Here is a 13,217-nt window from a genome sequence, read left to right on the forward strand (position 1 = left end):
AAGCTTTGCCTGTGCACCCTCTTATTTCTTATCAGTGTCTGTAAGAGTAAGGGGAAAGGAGCATTTTCCCATCACTTTTATTTTATTTAAACCGAGATTTCTACAGCAGTGACTTCATTCAAACAGACTGCATTTTCACACTTAGCACTGCTTACATAAGCTGCCAACATAGTCGGTGTATACTGACTACCACAGTAAGACACCTCCCCGGATCTAACCCAGCTCAACAAGTGATATCACATTTGTAACCTTCTTATGGACTTACATGTACATCACAACTGGTAGCACTTGTGGGGAAGCAGAGAACTAACTTTACAGAAACAACCTTTTACATATATTTTGTGAGAAATCGCAAAACATGATACTAAAATCTAAAATGTGTCCTTTTGCATGCAGTGAATCCTGTCTGCCAACCACTGTAAGATGAAGAGTGATCTAAGCCAAATTTGTTAAAACCAATGCATATGCAGTTATACTAATTAAAAACATGCAAAAAAAGCATTTTGTTATCAAAGGCAAAAGTGCTGCCAAATACACGAATCAAGATATGGTCACTATTTATTTCTGGAATGCACTTCAGAATATTATTATATAAAACTGGAATATTTGTCAACAGTATGTTTTACATCTCACGCTTTGCAGGAAACTTGTTATACCTTTGAAGTCAAGATGTCTTTCAGTCTGCATTTTTGCATGCTTTTAAAAAATAACTGATTCTGATCTATTTTTTATAAATTGTGACTTAAAATGCTGCAAATAGTTTTGCATCATAAAGGAGAAATTGTATTCTCTTTGTATTTCTTATCACTAGGTTTTCCATTACATAATGAAAGTTAACTTTAGAAACAATGATGGACAAGAGATATCTTTTGATCAAAATGGAGACGTGCCTGCTTTGTTTGACATCCTGAACTGGCAACAGACCAGTGATAACATCCTGGAATGTAAAAAAGTAGGCATCTATAATCCAAGTGCACATGGATGGAAGGAGTTGATCATTAATGATAGTGCCATCTTGTGGACTGGTGGTCATCAAAAGGTACAGTTTAAGGTTATATCAATATATAATGCTTGATATTTTACAATAAATCATTATATTACTCTCTGACTCCACAAATAATGGAACAAATCTCATAAGGCAGATAGGAATAGTGTAAGCTTAGATCAGTTGAAACATTCTAATTATTATAATATACATAAAGTTGTATGATCTATAGACTCCTGAATAGTTTAGTGTCTTGGGTTTCTCTTGTTAAATAGAGAATATTTGAATACTGTGCAGTAGGTAGTAAGATGTACCACCAGACCACTCAGAGGTGAGAAAACTTTCTGTCTATTGCATCAAGCTTAGCAATAGTTCTTGTGCAGATAGCTATAATTAATTCCACACAACATTCCAAGTATTCTCGTATGCATTTACTGCAGTTGTAGACAGCATGTAAACCTGCAGATGGCTTTGTAAATAAGAAATACAACAAGCTTAGAAATCCAGAAAAGATCTGTTAAATAAGAAACTGTTTTTATCTTTGAAATACAGCAAATATTTAAAAAAATAAAAGGTGGTGAAAAGATATCTGAATAAGATTGCATAGGACAAGCAATTGTTTTAATGAAGAGCTATAGATAACTACAAAATATAAACTATGAAATAAACTTCAACTTTTTTTCTGCATGACGGATGTAAGCAGAACCACACACCACAAAACACAAACAGACACACATGCAAAAATATAGACACAAACACACAAAACACAGGCACACAAACACACACACACACACACACACACACACACACACACACACACACACACACACACACACACACGTAGCCAGACCAAATATGTTTTAATACAATTCTGTTTTGTTATTTAAGGTATCACATTACTCTGTTGAGGTCTATTGTCTGCAGTTTGAATTCTGAGTAAAAGACACAGGAATGTGTTATAGATTTTAAGGAGGAGTTTACATGGTTATTGCTAGGCCAATGGCATATACTTTAGTAATGATCCATCCAGAGACCCCTTCTCGAGGGCAAGTGGTATGACCTGTTTTCTGTTCAGACACCAATTCCTAAAAACAGTTTTGAAGAGTATTGGATATGTTCACCTAACTCATGAACTTACAATACCCTGTAAGAATGAGTTTGTAGAATACTTAATTTTGTATTTCCTCTTTACAAAAGTGTGCGTTTTTGTATATTTAATTTCTCAAATTGCACTATTCAATTTTATTTCAGTAAACCATTTTATTTATTAATTTTAAAAGAATAAGGCTGTTTATGTATTTAATAATATAAGGGTAATTAACAAATAACTGCAATATCAACCTCTGCTTGAGTTAGACTACTCACCTCTAAATTTTCGTGGATATTTATGTTTCAACTGCCTTATTTTTAACAGTGTTATGATAACTGTAATTCTTGAGTGTTTTAATTTAGTTACAGTCAGTGGCAGTACTCCCATAATGCAAGAAAGTCTTGTAGCACTGAAAGGTCTTGCTAGCATCTCCTGGAAATTATTGTGTGTGTGTGTGTGTGTGTGTGTGTGTGTGTGTGTGTGTGTGTGTGTGTGTGTGTGTGTGTATGTGTATGTGTGTATCTGTCTGTCTGTGTTTCTGAGAACATTTCTGTGTGTCTGTCTGTGTGAATGCAATAGTAAATTTAAACAGCTATTGAGAATAATTTAGCATAGCAAGTCTATGAACTTGGTGTGAACAGAGTAAATTAGTGAAAGTTCCTAGATAACCAGAACTCATAAATCTGTTCTAATGCTATTAAGGCTGAATTCATTTACATATAGATAGGTAGATAGATAGAGATAGATAGATAGATAGATAGATAGATAGATAGATAGATAGATAGATAGATAGATAGATAGATAGATAGATAGATAGATAGATAGATAGAGAAACATAGCTATAGATAGATGGATCTGCTAATGTTAGTCGATACACAGAAATGTCAATGTGTTTTATGTCGACACATTCATTTCAATAAAAACATGTCAACAAGCTACTGTGCATGCTCTGAGGCATACCCACATACACACACACACACACATATATATATATATATATATATATATATATATATATATATATATATGTGTGTGTGTGTGTGTGTGTGTGTGTGTGTGTGTATGTGTGTATAGTAATTTAGACATCGCAAAACCCCACGAGAAAGGGCACATCCCTCTACCCAAGGACTGTTGATCTCACACAGCTGTCAACCATTTACATATGTCAACGAACGTTAGTTGAAAATACACTGGCTGACCATCTAAATTTTGACTTATGCTAGTAATCCCATATATATATATATATATATATATATATATATATATATATATATATATATATATATATATGTGTGTGTGTGTGTGTGTGTTTGTGTGTAGTCAAAGAGTCAATCATGTGTCAGGCTGATAGCTATGAGATTGCACATTTCCCATGGTTGGGGAATATGCCCCTACCTGTGTGATCTCAGAGTTAGTATTTATAATTATCATGGAATGTAGGAGGACTTTTCCCTCTGCTAACAATGATATTTTCAATTGTTTTTTTTAAATGTAGATTTCACATGTGCTGAGACTGTTTCCCAGTGCATACATAGCAGTGAGTCGGGTACAGTGTTTTCAACCTTTTGAGATTGATAATTTGCTGTCAACTTTGGATGTTTTAGATTAAATGTGGAACACCCATTTTATATATACATATACATATACAGATATATATATATATATATATATATATAGTTTACCATCATAATTCTGATGCTTATGTTGTCGACACCACTACAGCGAATGGCAGGGGTCGAATGATGACAGTGTCGAACCTGACATTGTCGAAGTACAAATCTCACCCCTATCTTGACCTATGTTAAAGCTCGTTTGGCGGTCGAATTTGAGATGTACTTTCGGAAATGTCAGAATTCGACATTGTCACTTTCGCACTTAGGAATCGGAGATATCGGCTTTCAACAGAATGCACTTTGGAGTTATAATAGTAAACATATATATATATATATATATATATATATATATATATATATATATATCTTCTTCTTCTTTTGGCTTTTTCCCAGTTAGGGGTCACCACAGCGGATCATATGTCCACACATGACTAGCAGTGGAGTTTTACAGTGTTGAGTTGCCAGCCCGGGACCCAACCTTCCACAGAAGGCACACACATGCACACACTCATGCCTAGGGTCAATTTAGAGTGTCCAATCCACCTACAGCATGTCTTTGGGATGTGGGAGGAAACCGGAGCACCCGGAGAAAACCCACGCGACCACAAGGAGGACATGCAGACTCCACACAGAAGGCACCTTAGCTGAGGATCAAACCAGAGAACTTCTTGCTGTGAGGCAACAACGCTAACCGCTGCACCACCGTGGCCACCTATAAATATATATATATATATATATATATATATATATATATATATATATATATATACATATGTATATATATATATATATATATATATATATATATATATATATATATATATTTGTGCATGTGTGTGCGTGTGTAAACACTGCCATCAAGACAGGATATATACATTTTTAAATATAATATGAGACAATCTCATGAAACAATGATTGAATAATAAATAAGTTAGTTTACAATTTTAGAAAATATTGGTTTCATGAGATATGAGATCACATTAAATTTACTGAACATATTGTTATATCATGTGCAAACTACTGATTTCTATGAACCCCCTAAATTCATATATTATCTGACTACAAGACAGAAATAATTCAACAATAATACAGTGGGAGATAACAGTAATAAGTATTTATGCTTTATGTCTAAACTAATTTATTTAGATTTTAGACTGTAACAAAAGCACATGCATACATTACTTTCATTAGTCCAGTGGTGTACTCCTGTCACAAGGCATTCTCTATTAAGTGGCTTTTCTCTGATTTTGTTTTGTTCCAGTGTGTCAGAATTGTAATAACTTATGTACACTATGTTGTTGTTGGGCAGTAGTTATTTTTTTTTATTTTCCTTACCTCTTGCCTACTGTAGTGTGACAATGAATTAATTGTATATGTATTAGGTGGAGTGTGGGCTACGTTTCCCATATGGGCGGGAGGTGCATGACCCTTGAAAAAGGGGATTCTCTCTTTATCCCTTTTTTGAGTTACACATCACAGTTTCAAATGAAAATGACGGCATGTTATTTGCTGTTGGATGAGTTAACCAAACACAGGGAAAGCACGCACAACAAGCACACACAATATTGTACAGTAGAATGAATGTGACTGAGAGATTATTAATGTTTTAATAGCTGTAAGGCAGTTACTGTCTAGAGCCATGGTTTTGAATATCCCTTAGTATATAGTAATGTTTTCAATCTGCATATGCTCTTACATTAGAGTTAACTTGATAAGCCATCTAATAATTCAATTAAGAGAACAAAACGGATACCTGCAGCAGTGACTGTTTCAACATGGAATCACATTCTATAGATTGAGGAAGAAAAATGGTAGATTAGTAAGGTATGCATGTCCTTAGGCAATTAAAGCTCAGCAGTGCTCATATCTCCCAACTGTCCAGAATGTTGCAGGATGTTCATATTTGTGCCTCATGCTTTTGCTCTGCTCCTCTCAAAATAGGTGGTTTTCTAGCAATCATTGATGACTGCATTCACTAAATAATAACAGACATTTGAGTTTCAGACTCCTTGCCTTTCAAAAATGCATGCCAATGTAAAAATCTATTATTTTAACAAATTTCCAAACTTATAAGTGCAATATTTAAAATCTCCCTGATTTTTGAACCTTTGTCTCACCATTATTTTTGGCTTTGTCAAGAGCTCTAGCCAAAGGTTGAGAGGTATGATGGTATATCATTCAAGGCAACATGGTGTTGTGAAGATTAAAGGACCTTGATGGTCAAAATGCATCATACAACAATTTCAGAATTTAATTGCTTTAACCTTGTGCTAGATTATCTACTCACATCTTCATTAAGGTTAAAGACTTTGCAGAAAACAGAACAAGAATATGCATTCAGTCATTTAAATATACATGTTACCTTATATTACATTTAGTTATAACTGTAAATGTTCAAATCACAATACAGTGAATGATCTCTGATACCAAAATGGAAGTGTCTAACATGTTCTGAAATGAAAAAAACATTTTTCAGTCTTATATTAACCAACAGCCTTTTTGTCTTTGATTTGACTCAGAAAAATACATATTTTACAGGTAATCATTAAAGACTGATGTTTATCCATTAATAAATGTTCTTTTCTTTATTTAAATTCTAGTAAGAATGTAATTTTATTTCATTAATTAATTTCCCCATAGAGAACAATTTTAACCAAGCAACATAGTTTACCAAATCATGTTTTCAGTAAAAACTCTTGACTGAAATGTGCAGAGAGAACAAATATTCTGCTATGTGCAGTCCATTCAGAAAAAAATGCCTCCACAATCCATAAAATACATTCTTTCAGTGAAACAGTGATCTAGAAGCTGATTACTTTCTGTGTGAAGAGTTATTTTGGTGTGGCATCCTGCAGAGGAAATGTTGGGGAAAACCCCCTGTGGAATAACATGTTTTCAAATACAGTCCACTAACAATGATTTCACTGCTGCCGCTGACAATGTAGTGCTGTCAGAGAATCTGTTTTAGTGAACTGCCATTCATTTAATCAGAATTCATCAGGACAAAACAAAGCCAAATAAATTTGATTTTAAAATAATGTATCCATATGGAAAACAGTATATTCCTTGTTTAAAAGTTATTTAGTAAACTACCATTAGTATAATATTTTGCAAGATTCTCCAAATAACGGAGTATGGCATTGATTCTAATACTAGGTATGAATTAACTGGATAGTTTATTTTATCTGTTTCCATTTGCTGCTCATTTTCAACAGATGACCGGAAAAAAAGCTCCAAAGTTGTACAACAGATGTAACAAAAATTGTCATGAACATTCTTTTATATACAGCGTAAAGCAAATAAATCCCAGAGTGTAGCAAGAGGCAAAGAAGCACTAGCAAAATTTAAATAAAACCAACAAATTTATTATAAAAAGTAAGCGCTTTCGCAGTGTTCAACACTGCTTCATCAGACATAAAATTCAAAAGGCAAAAAACAGTATATATATATATATATAGCTGCATATCATTCAATACAACCAATCAAACACAAAAAGCCCTCCAAAAATCTAAATTAGAAGAGCAATTAATTAAGCATACCTTTCCCCACAGTTAAAGAGATACAGCAAAAAAAAAGGCAATAGCACATCATCTTATCTTCCTAGATTTCAATATTCTTTAATATACACACAAAACAATTACAAAATGCATATATGCATACATAGAAAATAACAGTAATGAAGAATACAAATACATATATCAACAGTATAGGCAACAGTTAAATATAAGGTTAAGAATGTAAATAGTGTAGTGATTAAAGAAAATAGAGGAATAAAGGTAGAAACTAGGATGGATAGGGGTTGGATTGCGCAGAAATTTTTATGTTTAGTTTCATGTCTATCGTCTGGAGGAATGGAATGCCAGATCTTGGCTACATGAACATAGTATAAAGAGTTGCTTAGTTTGTTTGATCTGACAACTTCAAGGAGGTTTTGAGACTGGCATCTTATGTCTCTGTGAAGCATATTCTTGGAAGAAAATTAGACATGGGAGTGGTAGGATTTTATGTGTGGTTTTAACTGGTTAAATGTTAAAAGGTATTAAGCTCTAGACAATCAACCTAAAGAAGTGCTTTACAGTTATGAGGTTTGTTGGGGACATTAGCAGCATATTTTACAGTTTAATTGTAAGTTTTTTACAGCTTTTGTAGGTGAATTTTTTGAATATTAGCAAGGATATAAGATGCATAAAGTTATGTAGGTGTTAAAACAGTTTTGTCTACTTTTAGGTGTGCTGTTTCTGTTAGGTGGGGCATTGATGTGCGTAACATATTACATTTTTTTATGAGTTTAGACTAGAAAAGTATGAAAATGCACATCATTTCCAGGTATGAAGAACAAATCAAAACAGTCACTAAAGTAACAGCAGTAACAATTAAAATTTTCAGAAGAAATTTATAGCAATTCAGTCTGAAAATGCATTGATATACCTATAGTGATAAGAGGTCCTGGCAAACATTATCAAAAATATTAATTTTAAAATCCACTGACTTCTGCAAAACTGTTTTGTAGAAACTTACATTATCTTATTTATTACCGGGTGAAATAGATTGGAATAATTCAGTAATCATACAAGGAAAAAAGGCAGTATAATTTCAGTGCACTACATAAATGCATCATTGCTACATAAATAACACTTTAAACCAGGGTGCAGAACATCTCTGGATATAACAGAGTGATGTTTGCAATGAGGAAGTCCTAGTATATAATGTAAACCAGATCAACTTTTAATTTTTGTGGTACACAAAAATATAAACTAAAATATTATAATAAAGAATTATTAAACAGTGTTAATATTTTTTTCTAGATGTCAGAGGAAAATTGATTTTTATCTTATATGATGATACTGACTCTCTGCAACTCTTAGTAAACCTTAGTAAATTCTTCTCTTAGTTTATTCATTACCACTAAGTATTTTAATGTGAGACCTCTTTATAAGGGACTATTAGGAACATGTATGATATAAGATTTGAGGCATGGAAAAAGTTGATATTAACAATTACTATCTGAAGTTCTATCTGGTATGGAAAGTCAATTAGTCAGAGCCATAGCTGTCAATACCTAATATGCTAGACATCATGTATTCAATTAAAAACTGGCATACCTGTCTATAAATAGCTTCTACAATAGACACAACAACGGTATATTATTTACCCATTTGCACGTAGATATAGCAGTGATAGATACCTGTTACCTTTATGCATTGGCCAATGGGTACAGTAGTAATACAGATCTATTAGGAAGCTAGAAACAAAGGAACTATATCAGGCAAATGATCATGGAGAACATAAGATGCCTAGCCATATAAACCTATAAGTACAGAGACTGAAATGTTTTTACCACCCTTTTTGAGTAATTTGTGGTGGTCTCCTTCCAAATCACGCTGGCCATACATGGTAAGCCTGTGATAAATCTGTGTGCATCCATCCAATCATCAAGACTAGCCTTAAAAGTAGCTAAAGTAGTCTTTTGACCTGAAGCAGTAACTTATTCAGTTGGGAGGTAAAATGAAGCATTAGGATCCTATGTTGTCAGTGGGTATTGTTTGATTTTTGGTATAGATTTAGGTCCCTAGCGGAGATGTCTATAGAGATACTGCTTTTGTTAAGAAATAGGAGGTCAAATAGGATTTGGTTTTCCATGGCTGTGAAAGGAATGCATATGTCACCCCAGGAAAGTCATTAGGTTACCAAATATAAGGACAATATGTTACCCCAGGAAAGCTATTAGGTTACTGAGTATAAGGACAGCCATGGTAACCCTATTGGGATAGTCAAAGTATTTAAGAACTTTATTTTTTTTTATTATAAATCTTTGGAGGCCTTTCTAATTGAGTGATATGGATTTGCACATACCAAATGTGGCATTTTATTCACCAGTGAGTTTGAGAAGGGAAAAGTAGAGCAGTGCCATGGCTTCTTTGGATCTTGAGGATATTCCCTTGGAAGCTTACTGTGCCAGAGAGAAGGAGCTTCATACTATGGTGAGAGCACAATTATTGCATGAGAGCGCATTTTCCATATTAGTACCCAGGTCTCTTATGACCATGTCTATCCAAAGAGATGTACTACTTATAACATATAAGGTGAGGACAGCATTTTTGCTAAATAGTGTATTACAGTGCTGTTTTGCATTTAACTTAATATTGTTTTCCATACACTGAGTTTGTGCATATCCCATCCTTTGCTGGAGGTGTTTAGTGTGAATATATAACTAGATAATACTGCCCGGCTGACAGTCGTGAGAAAACTTTGTCAACTACACTTCTGGGATATTGTCTTAGCTGTCTGCAAAATAAATTCCAAAGAACAGAGGAGCCAGAAATGAACCATGTGGTACCCCACTAGTTACAATTTTGCAATCCAAAGGCCAATGTAATAGTTTTATATTAAATTTGTCTCCATTTTCAGTAATACCAGCATGCAGTATTTCCACCACAAAACCACTTCTGGTTCACCATTAACTGTAAAATATTCACTGACTATTTTCACAAATGTATTCAGATTACTCACTAAATTCTAATTGGTAAGTAACAGTAAAGAATGTTCAGCCACACACTATAGCTTTTTTGGAAGTTTGATAAAAATGTGTTATCAGGAATTATTATTATTGTGCTTAGTTTATCTTCATGCAAAAAATTAAATTTATGATTTAGATTAAATTTTTCATTACAGTTTTGTTTTACATTGTATTAGATATCTGATTAGCTGGTGATGAAAATGTTACTGTTGCCTGTTGTTGATTATGTGTCTGTATTTCTAGATAAATATTATGCTTAACTAGGGCTCCTCTTCCTTCCCCCATCCTTTGTTACCTCTTCCTTGTTCTCCCTCTTTGATTATTGTCTATGTTTTACACACCTTTACTAAATAATCACTTAAGCCAAAGGCACACATACATTATTTATTCACTTGTCTTTGTTGACCGGGAAAGTCTGACTGGGCAGAGTCTATTCTCAGTGTAGGCCCGGTGAGGAAAAGCTCTGCCACGGTACATTTATATTAACAAGTAAACTTCAGACAGTTCTCAGAAAAACAAGTTACATTTCACATGAAACAACGAACATAATTATAAGACAAGTAGATATACAGTAAAGTATTTGCATCAACAGTTATAAGTCTATACAGTTGTTCCAGCTGTAAAATCTTGCAGAAATAAATTGATTGATACAGCAGAAGGGAAATATTATTGTAAAGAAGTTTAGTGTTTTTTCAGTTCATTTAAAAAAGATTTGCAAGTAATTCAAGATACGTAAAGAAGATAGTTATAAAATTATGTAAGAAGGGAGATTTTGGTATTGTTTGGGTTTGTAAAGAGTTCAAGAGATATATTGAAGTAAGTCATAAAATTATGTAGGTAAGTATAGAAGGTAGTAGTATTTTATAGGAAGATAGTGGTAATAGCATGTGACTGAGAGAGCTTGGTATATGATTGTTTTTATTTAGGCTGCCTATTCCAAATTGGTATATCTAGAAGGTTTATAACTTAGGTATACAGGGGATGCAGGAGAGCAGTAGAGTAGTGGATGGGGGCAGTTAGAAAAACAGTAAGATGAGAAGTGGTGTTTAAGGGGATCAAAAAGGATGTATTAATTCAAGTGCAGGAGGGAAAGTTGTAAGGGGTATAATGATTCAAGTACAGGATGGCAAAGAATTTGTGATAAGCTTAAAATGTTTGTGCATTTAGTAGCGGTCTCATCCTGGTGACGAACATGAGCATGACCAAGACTGGGCAAGGTATTGTTTGAGCTGATTTTTATAGCTTGGGAGCTTGTCAGTCATTTTTACTTGTGTAGGGATGGTGTTCCAGAGCTTGGAGATGTAACATGAGTATAGAGAGGCCCCTGGTGAATTATTTGCCTTAGTAGTGTTTAGTAGAAATGTATCACTAGAACGGAGGTCCCCTGTGGGGGGTGTAAGGCGATAATATACTTTTTTAATGCAGGACACTGTTCAGGAAATATATATCAGTCTGTATGCTATAACTAGCTGAGAGTATGTTATGTAGTTGTTAAGCTCTAGCCAGTTTAGCTGCTCTCAGGCTTGGTAGTGGTGAGCTCGGTGTGCAGTGTTGGTAGCAAAATTAGCTACTTTATTGTAACAGGAGGTCAGTTTGGATTTTTCGTGTAGAGCTCAGGTTTGTAAGGATAGGCGAGGCATATGAGAGGGTTGGAAGCAAATAGGATGAGGCTCGAGTTTTTCTTACTGTGTCTGTAAGGTACTGTTTTGCACTATAATGGGAGGCAAGTTTCTGGTGGGTCTTTTTAATTGTTTGAAGAATATGCTGATCAGATTTAAGATTGTCATGTATAATAATGCCTAGTAATTTAGTTTGTGGTACTACCTCAGGTTTAGTATCATTTGCTGATGTTGTCTAGAAGGATTGTTTTTGTGGAGATAATGTTTTGGGGTGAAGAGAATCAGTTTTGTTTTATTGGGATTAAGGAGCAGCTTTGAATTTTTTATTCGGGTTTTGATTGAAGAGAAAGAAACTTGGGTTATTTCTTGTAGTCTGGATATTGTGGGGGCTGTACATATTAGTCAAATCATCTACATATTATACTATATTTCCTTGGTGTATGGCAGTGTGAAGCTTGTTTATAAAAATATTAAAAAGAAGGGGTCCTAGTATACATCTCTCAGTGACATCTATAGCAGAAAACAGACCATATTAACATCTGGCATACTCATGAATTATACATTACATATATGTTTTCCTTCCTTTTCTAGTTCCTGCTTTCCCTTAAACCTCATCCTGAGCATTATTCCATTTGTCTGTGTTTATTTTTGTTCATAAAATTCCAATTAAAGAGAAAAGGATTGAAATGATCCATTAAAATGGAGTTTTATGTACCTACAATAGATTGTATTTGAAGTGGGTGACTCTGGGTATCAGATGACTTTAGTCTCCATAGTATTTTGTTTATGTTATCACTGATTTTGTTTTTGCTAATGTTGATTGGTCACACTGGCCATTAATGTTTGCTTTGCTTTTTTATTCAGCCTTTCACCAGCACCGTGGCATTCCTTGTTTTTATTGTTAAACTTCTTCCATGAAAGGTGTCACATTTTTACTCACCAGTAACCCAGTTATATATGTAAAACATTGATGTTTTTTGTGACATTTTCTCTTTCCTTTCTTCCAAGTTGATTATACTGTATCCCTTCACACTTTCTTCTTATAATTTTTGGCTTTCAAAAAACAGCTTATATTTTACCCCACTTTGAAAAGTTTCCAATTGTTTGTAACATGTTTGCAGATAAGGCTGACAAATTAAGATAAAGTACTTCTGGTGGAACTGTATCGCTAACCTGAGAAGTGGATTCCATGCCTTACTATTGTTACTGATCACAACTCCCCACATGTCCTTTGATGTTATGTGTGACATGTGGTCATGTAACATTACCTGAGTATCGTTTGGATGACATCCGACTTTGTGATACCACCATGCCTTCTTTCAAAATTTCTATGATTTATATACTCAAAAAGCTGTATTTTGGAAAAATGAAATCAGCAATTAAATATAAAACA

This window comes from Protopterus annectens, chromosome 1.part0, assembly GCF_019279795.1.
Source record: "Protopterus annectens isolate FY-2018-M chromosome 1.part0, PAN1.0, whole genome shotgun sequence".
Classification (NCBI taxonomy): Eukaryota; Metazoa; Chordata; order Ceratodontiformes; family Protopteridae; genus Protopterus; species Protopterus annectens.